Source organism: Triticum aestivum, chromosome 7D (assembly GCF_018294505.1).
Source record: "Triticum aestivum cultivar Chinese Spring chromosome 7D, IWGSC CS RefSeq v2.1, whole genome shotgun sequence".
NCBI classification, from domain to species: Eukaryota; Viridiplantae; Streptophyta; class Magnoliopsida; order Poales; family Poaceae; genus Triticum; species Triticum aestivum.
Genome location: NC_057814.1, coordinates 307,035,623 through 307,051,338, shown reverse-complemented (window position 1 = coordinate 307,051,338; position 15,716 = coordinate 307,035,623).

The following is a 15,716-nucleotide window of genomic DNA, read 5'->3' as shown; positions in this document are numbered from 1 at the left end:
TTCCGCTGGAAGGTTGCCGAGATACATGCCGTGTACATGGCGGTAAGTGGCGAGAGCGTGTGTGAAGAAGTACACCCCTGCAGGGTTAACATGATCTATTCGAATAGCTGCGTCTGCGGTAATGGACTACTGGGTTGCTTATGCGGTTCATAGACAAGCGAAAGTGAATACTCTAAAATGCGCAAGATAAGCGTGAGTGCTATGGATGGCCTTCTCGTAGGGAGATGGGAGCGGCTCCATAGTGGTGTATTGCGATGATGAATATGTGGACTCGTGTGCGCCACCTCAAAGGAGTTACCAGCAGCCGTAGTACACGATAGTCACTGAGTCAAAGCTGGCTTGCTGAAGTTAAACTCCACCACCCCTTTGCTGATATGGGTGCATATGTAGCTAGTTCTGATGTAAGCCTTGGTGGATACATTTGTACTCACGTTTGCTTAATTTATGTTTTTGTAGAGAGAGACTTCAGTCTCACTAGTAGTTATGTGTGGACTTCGACATTTAGCTTGTTACCTCAGCTACGATCTTGTACCCTTGGGAGGGTCTTGTAGATAGTCAAGCTTCTCAGCCTTTTTCATTTGTAGTTGTCTGTACTCAGACATGTTATGCTTCCATTGCTTGTATGCTCTGTATGTTGGGTCATGTGACCCATGGTTGTAACTCTTACTATGTATGACTCTTCGGAGCCTTCTGAATAAGTACTTTGAGTCATAGAATTTTGTTGTGATGCCATGTTGTGTTTGCACATATCAAGCATATTGTGTGTATGATTTTGAAATGCTTGGTATATGTGGGATCCGACAATCTAGTTGTTTATTCTTGGTAGTCTCTCTTATGGGGAAATGTCTCCTAGTGCTTCCACTGAGCCATGGTAGATGATGAGGACATCAATACCATTGTTACACCCACAGCCCCTGCTACTATACATATAGGACCAATTACTAGAGCTCGCGCACGCCAATTAAATTACGAGGTACTTTCATTTCTTGGTAATGATTCTAATGTTCATGAGAATAAGATGCTGCCTAAATTGGATACATTTGATTTGCTTACAAATGAAGGACCTAGCTTGGAGAAGGATGAACATTGGAGCAAGAACAAGCATGGAGTTGATGGCATGCGCAAGGGGAACAAGAACGGAGTTTCCGGTGATGATTTCAGGACTTGGAAGCCACCATAATGAGTGCATGAAGCCTTGGACGAAATATACAAGATGCCACTTCATAAATTTCGTCTGAAGGCTATTTTAGGTGCTGTGTCACCTTATTATTGGGCCAGGCCCATGTAATTTCGAAATACTTGAATATAGGCTGTTTTTAGAGTCCGTATGTGTGGGGAAACAGGAGTTAGGGTTGGTTTCGGACCCCTCCTCCAAGGGCCACGAAATTCCCCTCTTCCTCCATATATACAGCCCTTAGGGCATCGTTTAACTTTGGGTTTTGTTTAGATAAAAAGTTCGCCATAGCTGCAACTTCGCGTACTTCGTTTGTGTTCAACGACCAGACAATGGCGTCACAGAACCCCACCTTCATTAATAAAGCTTTCCTCTTATATTCGCAATATCCAGATTGCAATCTCAGTTTCTTGCATTTTCTTAGTTTGCTCGCAGGAAACAGACCCTCGTGGTCAGGTTGATCGTGCTCCGGCGTCATCAATAACCTCTCGGAGTTGGTTTAGTGATTGCTAAAGCGCGACGTCCTCGCACGTTCGTAGTCGGATCGTGAAAGTCTACTCCTCCGAAACGATAATCACCATCTCATCGAAAGACGGGACACCTTTGCCTCTATCAAGTGGTATCAGATTTCCAGGTTGCTCGGTGAGATTTTATAGTTTTTCATAGTTTAGATCTAGTCTATTATTCATACCTACAGTCCACGAAAAAGCCAAAAAAATAGGGTTGGTTCATCATATCCGAACCATTCTGAGCCTTTGCATAGTCTTTTCAGTATTTTGCTTTGTTGAATTTGCGGTTGCATCGTCGTGCCTAGTTGCTGGTCTTAGCGTCTAGTCTATTAGAGTTTCGAGTTGTGGTCATAAGTTGTCACGCCGCCGCCGCACCATCATCATCGCCCCTGCCATCTACCACCATCGCTTATCCGCCACCGATCCATATCCATATACCCTCACCAATCCGTATCCATATAGCACCACCAATCCGTATCCATATACCACCACCGCTGCCATATCTTACCATCATATATCCACCACCAATCCAAGTTCTTTTCATATTAGGTTTGTTTTCGAGATCCTTCTATTTTCCGTTTCGTGTTTCCTTGCCTGAGTAGGTCTCGGGAAAAAAAAGAGTCTGGAGACCCCCGGGAAGTTTTTAGGCCAAAATTTTGGTGACCGAAAATAATTTTTTTCATATCCTACTTTTAGGCTTTTCTCAGTCTTTTGAGACACTCGCCATCATAGTGATTTTTTGTCGCACTTTTTTGTCATCGCTGCCCTGATTTCCAAAAAAATAAAAAATTAGTCACAAAAATTTCATGCTTATCCTGTCAATTTGACTTGGGAAGAGTTTTGAGACACTCACCATTATCGTGATTTTTCGCAAAAAAAAAGAAAAAAAGAGGAGCGCAAAAAAGGGGCGAATTTTTTTCCCCAGAGTGGGCTTTTCCCTTGTTTTTGTGCCGCGCCGTGATTTCATTAGTGTTCTAGGCTCGCGTCTCTAGTACGGTCTAGCCTAGGACCAGCACAGTACCGTCGTTGAGCGTTTATTCAACTTTGCATCTCTGAATTAATTATTGCTGACCCTTTTTGCTACCATATTATAGTCCTTCCTAGCTCCACATACATCTACGCCGTGCGTTTGACTCTCCCTGGTAATCGCTCTATCCAAGCTTTGAGAGTTTTGACTACAGCGGTTGACGATCACCGCCTGCTATTGGGTAAGAACCGGTAAGAATTTCAGATTTGCTCGACAGATTTGTGACACCCACCACCACCACTTGTTAGTAGTCTGTAGGATCATATTCTTGTGTTTTTCTATTGCTGCTAACCATGGCAGGATCACAAGCCGACGAGATTGACTGGGAGAACTTGACGAACAAGGAGCTTCATGATAAGTTTCAGCAAATGATGAGTGGACAGGTGGAAGATGTGCTAAACAGATTTGAAGAGGCCATGGAGAAGATAGATGGCATTGAGAAGGCGTTCGAAACATAGCTCGATAACAAGTTTAATGAGTTGCTCGTGCGTCTTCCACAACCACCGCCCGTTGCACGTGTCGCACATCTACAACAACAACAACATCGCCTTCCAAATCAAGTGGGACAAGCACAGCGCGTTCCCCTTCAGCCTGGTCAAACTTCTGGGGCCGGTGTACCTACTGTTGATGCTTCTGTAGCTCCTGCTGCTACTGCAGAGGTGGAGGACCATTACGAGGATGAGGTTGATCACAATCAGAACTGCGTGCAACCACCAGCACCGCCACCACCAGGTCGTCCTCATGCATATCATCGCAACGGTAGGGCTGGACCACCACCTGAGGTACGAGATCATGACCATCTTCCTAAACTAAAATTGAATATTCCACCATTTGAGGGTAGAAATGTTCCTGCTATATATCATACTTGGGAGTTAGAAACTGAACAATGGTTTACATGTTTACAATATCCTGAGGAGAGACGTGTTCCTGCTGCTGTTTGTGCTTTCACTAGTTTTGCATGTGTTTGGTGGTCTAAACATTGTAGATTATATCCCATTCCAGCTACTTGGGCTGCTTTGAAAACTGCTATGCATACTCGTTGGGTTCCACCTTATTATCAACGTGAATTACTTCAAAAATTGCAGCGCTTAAGACACGGAAAAAATTCTGTAGAAGAATATTACCAGGAATTACAAACTGGCATGATTAGATGTGGTATTGTTGAGGAGAATGAAGCTATGCTTGCACGTTTTATGGGTGGATTAAATAGAGAGATTCAGACCATTCTAGAGTATAAGGAGTATAATAATATCACTCATTTATTCCATCTTGATTGTAAAGCTGAACGTGAAGTGCACGATCGACAGGCTTTGGCGCGGACTAACTTTTCTGCAGGTCGACCTTCATCATGGGCACCGCGAGCATCCTCTACTTCCACACATTCTACTGCACCAACACCTCCATCAGCTGCCACCTCCAGCCGTGATACAAGGAAGCATGCACAACCACCACTATCTGCCAAGAGCACACCTATCGGGCCTGCACAGAGCTCTTCTTCTTCCATGGCATCAACAGGGCACACAAGTGATATTATTTGTCATCATTGTAAGGAAGAGGTCATTATGCGAGGGAATGCAAATCTCAGCGTGTGATGATTGCTACTGAGGATGGCGGGTATGAGTCCGCTAGTGACTATGATGAGGAGACTTTGGCTCTTATTACACGTGAAGAACACTGTGGAGATGATTTTGATCATGAGACGCAATACATGGCTCCTGAAGATGCTGACAGGTATGAATTTTTAGTTGCTCAACGTGTTTTGAGTGTGCAGGTCACCCAAGCTGAGAAAAATCAGAGGCATAATTTGTTCCATACAAAGGGAGTTGTGAAGGAACGTTCTGTTCGCGTCATCATAGATGGAGGGAGCTGCAACAACTTGGCTAGCATGGACATGGTGGAGAAGCTATCTCTCACCACAAGACCGCATCCACATCCTTACTATATCCAATGGTTCAATAACAGCGGGAAGGTTAAGGTAACACGTACTGTTCGTGTGCATTTTAGCATCTCTACATCTGCTGATTATGTTGATTGTGATGTGGTACCCATGCAAGCATGTTCCTTATTACTTGGTAGGCCATGGTAATTTGATAAAAATTCTGTACACCATGGTAAAAAACAATCAGTATACTCTTGTTCATAAGGATAAACATATTACGTTGCTTCCTATGTCTCCTGATTCCATTTTGAAAGATGATATTAATAGAGCTAATAAAGCAAAACAAGAGAAAAATAAGAGTGAAAATCAGATTGTGGCAAAAGAATTTGAGCAACAAATGAAGCCTGCTAATAAGCCATCTAGTGTTGCTTCTGAAATTAAATTGAAAAGTTCATGTTTACTTGCCACTAAATCTGATATTGATGATCTAGATTGCAGCAAATCTCTTTGCTATGCTTTTGTGTGCAAAGAGGCATTATTTTCATTCAAGGATGTGCCTTCCTATTTGCCTCCTGTTGTCACTAACATTTTGCAGGAGTTTGCTGACGTCTTTCCACAAGACGTGCCACCGGGATTAACACCTATTCGAGGGATTGAGCATCAGATTAACTCAATTTTCCCGGTGCTTCGCTGCCAAACCGTGCGCCATACCATACCAATCCAAAGGAGACGAAGCAGATTATGCGTCAAGTACAGGAGCTACTTGACAAAGGTTATATATGCGAATCTCTTAGCCCCTGTGCTGTTCCTATTATACTAGTGCCAAAAAAGGATGGTACGTCGCGTATGTGTGTTGATTGTAGAGGCATTAATAATATTACTATTCGTTATTGTCATCCTATTCCTAGGCTAGATGATATGCTTGATGAATTGAGTGGCTCTACAATATTCTACAAAGTTGATTTGCGTAGTGGATACCATCAAATTCGTATGAAATTGGGAGATGAATGGAAAACAGCATTTAAAACTAAGTTTGGTTTATATGAGTGGTTAGTCATGCCTTTTGGGTTAATTAATGCACCTAGTACTTTCATAAGACCAATGAACGAAGTTTTACGTGCTTTCATTGGACGATTTGTGGTAGTCTATTTTGATGATATACTGATTTATAGCAAATTTTTGGAAGAACGTTTGGAACATTTACGTGCTGTTTTTCTTGCTCTACGTGATGCACGTTTGTTTGGTAACCTTGGGAAGTGCACCTTTTGCACCGACCGAGTATCTTTTCTTGGCTATGTTGTTACTACACAAGGAATTAAAGTTGATAAAGCCAAGATTGAAGCTATTGAGAGTTGGCCGCAGCCCAAAACGATCACACAAGTGAGGAGTTTTCTTGGACTCGTTGGCGTTTTGTGAGAGATTTCAGCACCATTGTTGCACCTCTCAATGAGCTTACAAAGAAGGATGTGCCTTTTGCTTGGGGTACCGCACAGGAAGAAGCCTTCATGGTATTGAAAGATAAGTTGACACATGCTCCTTTACTCCAACTTCCTGATTTTAATAAGACTTTTGAGCTTGAATGTGATGCTAGTGGAATTGGATTAGGAGGTGTGTTATTACAAGACGGCAAACCTGTTGCATACTTTTCTGAAAAATTGAGTGGGCCTAGTCTGAACTATTCTACTTATGATAAAGAATTATATGCTCTTGTTCGGACCTTAGAGACATGGCAACATTATTTATGGCCCAAAGAATTTGTTATACATTCTGATCATGAATCTTTGAAACATATTAAAAGTCAAGCAAAACTGAACCGTAGTCATGCTAAATGGGTTGAATTCATTGAGACTTTCCCTTATGTCATTAAACACAAGAAGGGTAAAGAAAATGTTATTGCTGATGCATTGTCTTGTCGTTATACTATGCTTTCACAACTTGACTTTAAAATATTTGGTTTGGAGACCATCAAAGATCAATATGTGCATGATGCTGAATTTAAAGATGTATTGCAGAATTGTAAGGAAGGGAAACATGGAACAAGTTCATCGTTAACGATGGATTTGTGTTTCGTGCTAACAAGCTATGCATTCCAGCTAGCTCCATTCGTCTTTTGTTGTTCCAGGAGGTGCATGGAGGAGGATTAATGGGACACTTTGGCGTGAAGAAGACGGAGGATATACTTGCGACACATTTGTTTTGGTCAAATATGAGACGGGATGTTGAGCATTTTGTTGCTCGCTGCACTACATGTCAAAAAGCTAAGTCACGACTCAATCCTCATGGTTTATATATGCCTTTGCCTGTACCTAGTGTTCCTTGGGAGGATATATCTATGGAATTTTTTAGGGTTACCTCGAACAAAGAAGGGGAGGAATAGCATATTTGTTGTCGTGGATAGGTTCTCGAAAATGGCACACTTTATACCATGTCATAAAAGCAATGATGCTGTTAATGTTGCTGATTTATTCTTTCGTGAAATTATTCGCTTGCATGGTGTGCCAAATACTATTGTTTCAGATCGTGATACTAAATTCTTAGCCACTTCTGGAGATGTTCATGGGCTAAGTTGGGGACTAAACTTCTTTTTAGTACTACATGCACCCCCAAACTGATGGAAAAACTGAAGTAGTCAATAGAACATTGTCTACTATGCTTAGGGCTGTTTTGAAGAATAACAAGAAAATGTGGGAAGAATGCTTGCCTCATATTGAATTTGCTCATAATCGTTCATTGCATTCTACTACTAAGATGTGCCCTTTGGAAATTGTGTATGGTTTCCTTCCTCATGCACCTATTGATTTGTTGCCTCTTCCATCTTCGGAGAAGGTTAATTTTGATGCTAAACAACGTGCTGAATTGATCTTAAAAATGCATGAGTTAACTAAGGAAAACATTGAGCGTATGAATGGTAAATATAAACTTGCTGGAGAAATGGGTAGAAAACATATTGTGTTTGCACCTGGAGTCTTGTTTGGTTACATTTGCGTAAGGATAAATTTCCTGATTTGCGCAAATCAAAGCTAATGCCATGTGCTGATGGTCCTTTTAAGGTGTTAGAGAAAATAAATGATAATGCATATAAACTTGAGCTACCTGCAGATTTTGGGGTTAGTCCCACTTTTAACATTGCAGATTTGAAGCCTTATTTCGGTGAGGAAGATGAGCTTCCGTCGAGGACGACTTCATTTCAAGAAGGGGGGATGATGAGGATATCAATACCATTGTTACACCCACAGCCCCTGCTACTATACATATTGGACCAATTACTAGAGCTCGCGCACGCCAATTAAATTACGAGGTACTTTCATTTCTTGGTAATGATTCTAATGTTCATGAGAATATGATGCTGCCTAAATTGGATACATTTGATTTGCTTACAAATGAAGGGCCTAGCTTGGAGAAGGATGAACATTGGAGCAAGAACAAGCATGGAGTTGATGGCATGCGCAAGGGAAAGAAGAATGGAGTTTCCGGTGATGATTTCAGGACTTGGAAGCCACCATAATGAGTGCATGAAGCCTTGGACGAAATATACAAGATGCCACTTCATAAATTTCGTGCGGAGGCTATTCTAGGTGCTGAGTCACCTTATTATTGGGCCAGGCCCATGTAATTTCAAAATACTTGAATATAGGTTGTTTTTAGAGTCCGTATGTGTGGGGAAACAAGAGTTATGTTTGGTTTCGGACCCATCCTCCAAGGGCCACGATATTCTCCCCTCTTCCTCCATATATACAGCCCTTAGGGCATCATTTAGACTTTGGGTTTGGTTTAGATCAAAAGTTCGCCATAGCTGCAACTTCACGTACTTCGTTTGTATTCAACGACCAGACAAAGGCGTCACAGAACCCCGCCTTCATTAATAAATCTTTCCTCTTATATTCGCAATATCCAGATTGCAATCTCAGTTTCTTGCTTGTTCTTCATTTGCTCACAGGAAACAGACCCTCGTGGTCAGGTTGATCATGCTCCGGCTTGGTCAATAACCTCTCGGAGTTGGTTTAGCGATTGCTAAGGCGCGACGTCCTCACACGTTCGTAGTCGGATCGTGAAAGTCTACTCCTCCAAAACGATAATCACCATCTCATCGAAAGATGGGACACCTTTGCCTCTATCAGTAGCTTGCTACTGCTCCGGAACACATGGGATGATTGGCATGTGTCCTTGTTTGCTCCTGTGTCTGTACCTTTAGGGAAATGTCACACGTTGTTCCTTTAAGTTCTTGTAGCTTGCTGCGACTTAGGTTCATATGTTGATGACCGACACGTGCATTGCTGGGTCATGTATGCCTGTCTCTGTAAGTTAGTGCCACCTTGGGTTTATGACTAGTCATGTTGGCCCGGGTTCTCTGTCATATGGATGCTAGCGACACTATCATATACGTGAGCCAAAAGGCGCAGACGGTCCCAGGCCGGGTAAGGTCGCACCCATGTGGATACCGTGCGTGAGGCCGCAAAGTGATATATATGATGTGTTACATGCTAGATCAGTGTGACTTAGGATCGGGGTCCCGACACTTTCGCTAGAAATTAGGCAAAACATCTACCATTACTGTAGCACGTCTATGACCCTACCAGGTCCATGGCCGTACGCAAGCAAGTGCCTCATTGAAAAAAATACTTCCTCCTAATGTTATACTGACATTGGGGGCACGGGTTTGTCAACGTAGTTACTAAAGGAGATAAATTTACAACGAAGCTAGTCATCGGGGAGTTGGCATGTATCATTTATTATCAGTGGGCCAACAAGTATCAGCTGGGTTGAGGGCTGCCCAGTCTAGGCTTTATTTTTTAACATGTGCAACCCACGACATGTCGGTTTGTATTTGTTTGAGGGCCGTCATGTATCGAACGGCCCATGGTCCTCCCATCCTAGGTTTTATTTGTTCTTAAACATCCAGCCCAACTTATGTATATTTTGAAGAAAACGCAGAGGTCTGTTCTATTTTTCTATATAAGAATAGGAACGCCAGGTCCAACTTATGTTTCCCTTCTAACTATATTATATATATTTATATGTTATTATATATTATTGTTATTATCATCATATATTTAACAGATACTTACATGTATAAGAAAAAATATCCCATGTATTATGAACTTATAAAAATAAATGTTTAACAATAAAATCCTGGGTTTTTTTACTTAAGGTCAACGAAAATACAAGTGATTGTGTACAAAAGCTTGGTCAGAGACCAATGTAAATAAAGCACTTATTATTTAAATATATTTATAACAAAATGCTCAGTCGACGTTTATTTTTTGATAACATTGTAGCACCCAACCCAACATTATAATTAGAACCAGCCCAGCAAAATCGTGTATTTCGAGAAAGTCCAAATGGGGTGTATTTGTTTAGGAAAAAATAAATGGGCTGCATGGACGCTACATTATTTGTTCACCCAGGCCAGCAAATTCGTGTATTTCCAGAAGGTGCAAATGGCTGTAGTTTTTTCAAAAAAAATAAATGGGCCGCATGGACGCTACATTATTTGTTCACCCAGCGCAGCGAATGGACTGTAAATTCTAAAAATAATGGGTTGAATATGTGCGACATTTTTGGAGGCTGAAATGTGGGCTAATAGGTCAAAGCCAACACAAGGCGTTGTCAACTTAGTCAACAAATTATTCTGACATCGATAGCCATTGGATTTACATCCAACGGCCGGCATTCATCTTCAATCTCTCGTCTTCTTCCTCCAGTGCCACTGGGACCACCTGCTCCCGCCTCCTGGTGCTAGCAGCTCTACTTAGCATGCTTTGCGGCAACGCGCTACCCTACCGCTGGCCAAGACATCCCTCCACCCCTCCACACCTCCTATTATTCTTCGCCGACTGCGGAACCACGCCGCACCAGAACTAGTTAACCCTCTTACAGCTCTCCGTCTATGACTCCATTGCCGCATCTTCCCATCATCGGCTTGTTGCCGTCCGGGGCCTTGCCATCGTCCACCGCCTTGGTGCGCTCAGCGCAGCGTGGTCAACATGGTCAACTAATGAGAGTCATCGGAAGATGACTGTACGTGGAGAGGCTGACAGTGGGGACGCACCATGCCCATGGACGCATGCATGCAACTACATCCTTTTTACGCTGAAAATAATGTTTTCTCCCCCTGACAGCTGGGACCCACTAGTTACATCTTCACACGCAAGGAAGTGTATCCTTATTACGGGCTAAAAAGTGATTCTTCCCCCTAACAACTGGGACCCACCAGCTATATCTTCGCACGCAAGGAAGTGTGTCCTTATCCTCCCTAACAGCTGGGACCCACCCGGTCGAAGCATACGTAGCGTTGTCTGTGTACATAGCGGTCGATCGATCTATCTACCACGATGAACCGTGGCCGAGTATGGAGCGGTAACAGTTCAGGCAGTCCAGTCAAAATCATGTACACGTACGTACAGCCAGATGCCAAAAAATACAGATACGTACGTACATATGGGCGGGGTCTCGAACGCGTACTTGCGCATATGTACGGCCAAGACTCGTGTACATGGAGAGGCAACGGACGGCAGCAACGGCGTCCTATCCATCGGAAGCCAACCGACTGGGTTGGAACGGAGAAACTATGTCCTGTTCATGCAGAGGCAACGGAATGCGTCGTGTTCATCGAGAGGCAACGGAATACGTCGTGTTCATCGGGAGCCAACCGGCTTGGACGGAACAGCCGAAACGAGGTCTGGCGTACCACATAATAGAGGAAACAGGCCTTCTGTTCGACCGCGTCGAAACGGGGTCCTGTTCATCGAGAAGGGTATGGTGTACCGCAAAACGAAGGAAATGGACTTGTGTTCGAGTGCCTACGGTCGAAACAGGGTTCTGTTGATCGGGAGGGGTGTGGCGTACCGCAAAACGGAGGAAAAGGACTTGTGTTGGAGCGCCTACGGTCCAAATGGGGTCCTGTTCATCGGGAGGGTGTGGCGTACTGCAAAACGGGACTCCACGGGCTACTGTTCATCCACCGTCTACTGCCTCGCTCCAGCCTCCACCTGCTACTGTTCATCCACCGTCGACTTCCTCCAGCCTCCACCTACTACTGTTCATCCACCGTCGACTTCCTCCAGCCTCCACCTGCTTTTCTTCATCCACTGTCGACTTCCTCCGGCCTCCACCAGCTACTGTTTGTCCACGCGGGCCTGTTCATCCAGCCTCCACCGGCTACTATTCAACCAGTCCTCCATGGGGTCCATCAACCCTCCATCGGCTACTGTTCATGGAGCCTCCACGGGGTCCTGTTCATCCACCCTCCACCAGCCTCCTCAATCGGTGTCCTGTTCATCCAGCGGCAATGGCCTACTACTACCACGGGGTCTTGTTCATCCAACCCCCACTAGGAACTGTTCATCAAGAGGCACCAGGTTCAATCGGCTTCAGTTAGCAGCAGTAGCGAAGGAATCCCTCAATCGGGTTCAGTTAACAGCCAGGGATGGATCGATCGCTCGGGTTCAGTAGCGCGTAGCCAGTGCAATCGCTCGGATTCAATAAGCGAACACCTCGCTCGGGTTCAGTTAGTTCCCAACGCCTCGCACCCATGCGCGTATGTATACGAGAGAAACGCGTAATCCCTATGTGCATCTCTCGGCCCCGACCACCCACCGTAACCGAGACCTCCCCGATATTTTCCTCGCCCTCGCTTCTGCCACGATTTTTCCGTCATGGACGGCCCAAAGAATGTCATGCAGGTGCGGCCCCGGCCTGCCCAGGATGAAAAGACCATTTTCTGTCATGATTTTTTGTCATAGAAGTAGGAGCCCACCATATCTATGGTGATACCGGGTTTTGTCACAATTATCATCATAGAAGTGTCATAAGCATGACAGGAAAAAATTCCGTTCAGCCCAAAATGTCACATATGTGTCTTTTTTTGTAGTGATGATTACCACGAAACAAATGCCTCAATAGATAATCGTCTTCATACAAAATTTTATCTTTGACCGAATGTTCACGACTCATATTATAAAAATTAAAGATCTTCTAGCATCGCATACTATATAATCAAATTCATTCATAAGGATGAGAGTAGCTATCTTCTTGGCCCTAGGGTTTTTGATAACAGGTAACTCATAGAACAACCTTCGCAAAGTGGGTGAGTACGCATGAATTTTCTTTCAAGTTTAAGAACAAGTGTTGAAATAGTTTAAGAACAAAGTGGGGTGAGTACGCATAAATAGCTCTTGGTTCTTTTTAGAATAGGAATATCATTACAAGCCAATGTCCCCGTGCAATTAATGAATTCTTGGATAACACTATTACCTATAATGTTCCCATGTTCCGCAACAAAAAATTTAGAATCCAAATTTTTGGGAATTTCAACTCTAGGGATGTTACCATCATCTTTCTCAATAACAAACTCAGACATGGTAGCAACTTGAAGCAAGCAAACAAGCAAAAAGGCAAACAGGAAATATTTTTGTGTTTTTGTAAAAACATTTTAGAAGAGGGGGAGATGAAAATGAGAGGCAAATGGCAAATGAAAGTAAATGCAAGGAGATGAAAGTTTATGCGATGGTACTTGATAGATGTTGGTGATGTCTCCCCAGCAACTGCGCCAGAAATTCTTCCTATGAAGTACAGTAGAGATAAGTATTTACCTCAGTTAAGAACCAAGGTTGCTGAGGATGAGTTGGAGATGCAGTTGTGCAAAAAGCAGAAGAAAAAGTCACAGGAGGCCTTGGACATGGTGCTCGTGGACAAGGATGAAGAGGCAACTCCAATAGTGCAAGAATGATTAATCATCTCAAGCAAATCCAGGCCAAGAGGGGTCCAGTGGATGTTAGGACCTGCTCTAGATATATTTTGCAAAGACTTTGCTTCTGTTATATTTCCCGGTTGCATGCTGTAAGAGACCTCTGTATGAAATGGCTACCTTATGCTCTTATGTCTGGATGCTGGTTACAATTTGCATAATGTTGGTATTGTCTGAGCTGCTCTCTTAATGATCATATGGTTGGCAGTCGATTGCAATGTGATAAGTGTTGGTGCTTATCTGTTTACAACTTTCAAAGAAGTTTCCCACATGAATAACAACAGAAATTGGAATATCCTCAATTAGAACATAAGGGGCATTAACTCTGAGAATAACTGGCTGGCTATTCATCAAAATATTGAAGAGAGCTCTATTTCTTTTCTTTGCCTGCAAGAGACTAAAAGGGAACACTTTGGAATGGGGCTCTATTTGAGGGAGAGACTCTTCTCAAAAATAGTTACTCAGTTTCCATCCAATTCACATGCAAGATGTCTCTCAAAACTTGGATTCTCACAAACATATATGCACCATGTATTCATAGTGAAAAAGCTATTTTCATTGACTGGTTCAAGAATATTCACATGCCCAATGACATAGAGTGGATCATTATGGGAGACTTTAATTATATCAGAGATCCTTCTGACAGAAACAAACCTGGGGGAGATGTCAATGAGATGTTATTGTTTAATGAAGCCATCAGCAAGTTAGGGCTTGTAGAACTGCCCTTGAAGGAAGAAAATATAGTTGGAGCAACATGCAAGATAATCCACTTCTGGAAAAGCTTGATTGGATTTTTACCTATATAGCATGGATGACTAGTTTTCCTGATACCATGGCTCTGCCTCTTGTCAGGCCCACTTCTGACCATATTCCTTGTGTTGTGAGAATTTGTACTCTCATCCCTAAGTCTAAAATATTCAAATTTGAGAATTATTGGATGCAGCACTGTGATTTTAAAGAAGTGGTTGCAAATGCTTAGAATATCCCTGTTGGACATTCAGACTCTGCCAAAAGTATTAATGCCAAGTTCAAAAACCTCAGAAGGGCATTAAAAAACTGGGCTAGGAACCTTTCATGTCTAAAAAGAAAAATTGACAATCTAAATGAGGCCATTTTTCTCTTTGATTTGCTAGAGGAATTCAGAAGCCTAAGTGATTTATAATGGGATTGTAGGAATATGTTGAAGGATGAGCTCCTCAATTTGCTCAAGAACTAGAAGATATATTGGAAGCAAAGAGGAAAGATAAAAGGTGTTAAGTTTTGTGATGAGAATACAAAATTCTTTCACATTAATCACAGACACAATCACATTGCTATGCTGCAAAAATGATGGTCAGGTTGGATTTATAGATCATGAAAGCAAAGTTGCACTGTTATGGGAATCTTCTAGAAAGAGATTGAGCAGCTCAAAAGAGACGTTCATGCATTTTGATCTGAACTCCCTGTATGGCCCAATGCCTCAATCTCTGATCAACAAATATTTATTAACCTTAAGAGATGTTTCACTAATGAGGAAATTGATGAGGTAATCAAAAATCTGCCATTAGAAAAATCCCCTAGACCTGATCGTTTTAACAATGAATTCTCCAAGGCCTGATGGGATATCATTGGGGATGATGTTAGAAAGCTCATACATGATTTCTATGAAGGAAATGTCAACTTGGAAAGCATCAACTCCTCTTACATCACTCTTATACCAAAAAATTCATGTCCTGTTAATGCCAATGATTTAAGACTTATCTCTCTGCTGAATACCTGTTTAAAGATCATCACCAAGCTCTTGGCTAATAGGTTGCAAAAGATCATTTTAAAAATTGTGCGCATCAACCAATATGGCTTCCTGAAGGACAGAGCTATCTATGATTGCCTTGGCTGGTGTAACATCCAAAATTCTAAATTTTGGAATGTTATATTAAATAATTAATTATGATTGTTTTTTGTTTGTTTATTGTGGATTGATTGTGTGGAATTGAGTGGAAATTGAAACTTTTGAAACTTGGATGGGAGGGAATAAAAGGACTTTCCCAAAACCTTCATCTTGCATTTTTGATCTCCATGAATTCAAATTCATTTCATTACAAAACCTTAGAGTGAAGACAATATGACTTCTTCCATTTAAAGAAATGAAAAGGGGTTTGAAAATGATTTGAATTCCATTTGAAATATTTCAAACATAGAAATTTAAGCAACTCAATGAATTCATGAGGGAAAATAAAATGACTTCTTAAAATTTGAAGAAAGAGAGTTGGAAGTTTCAAAGGAATAATTTTGAAGTCACTTTGAAGTTATTTGAAACTCATTTTCCGTTTGAAGTTGTTTGAAATTCCAAATTCAAATCCAATTGGGAGTTATTTGGGTTTCCATTCGAATTATTTTTCTCC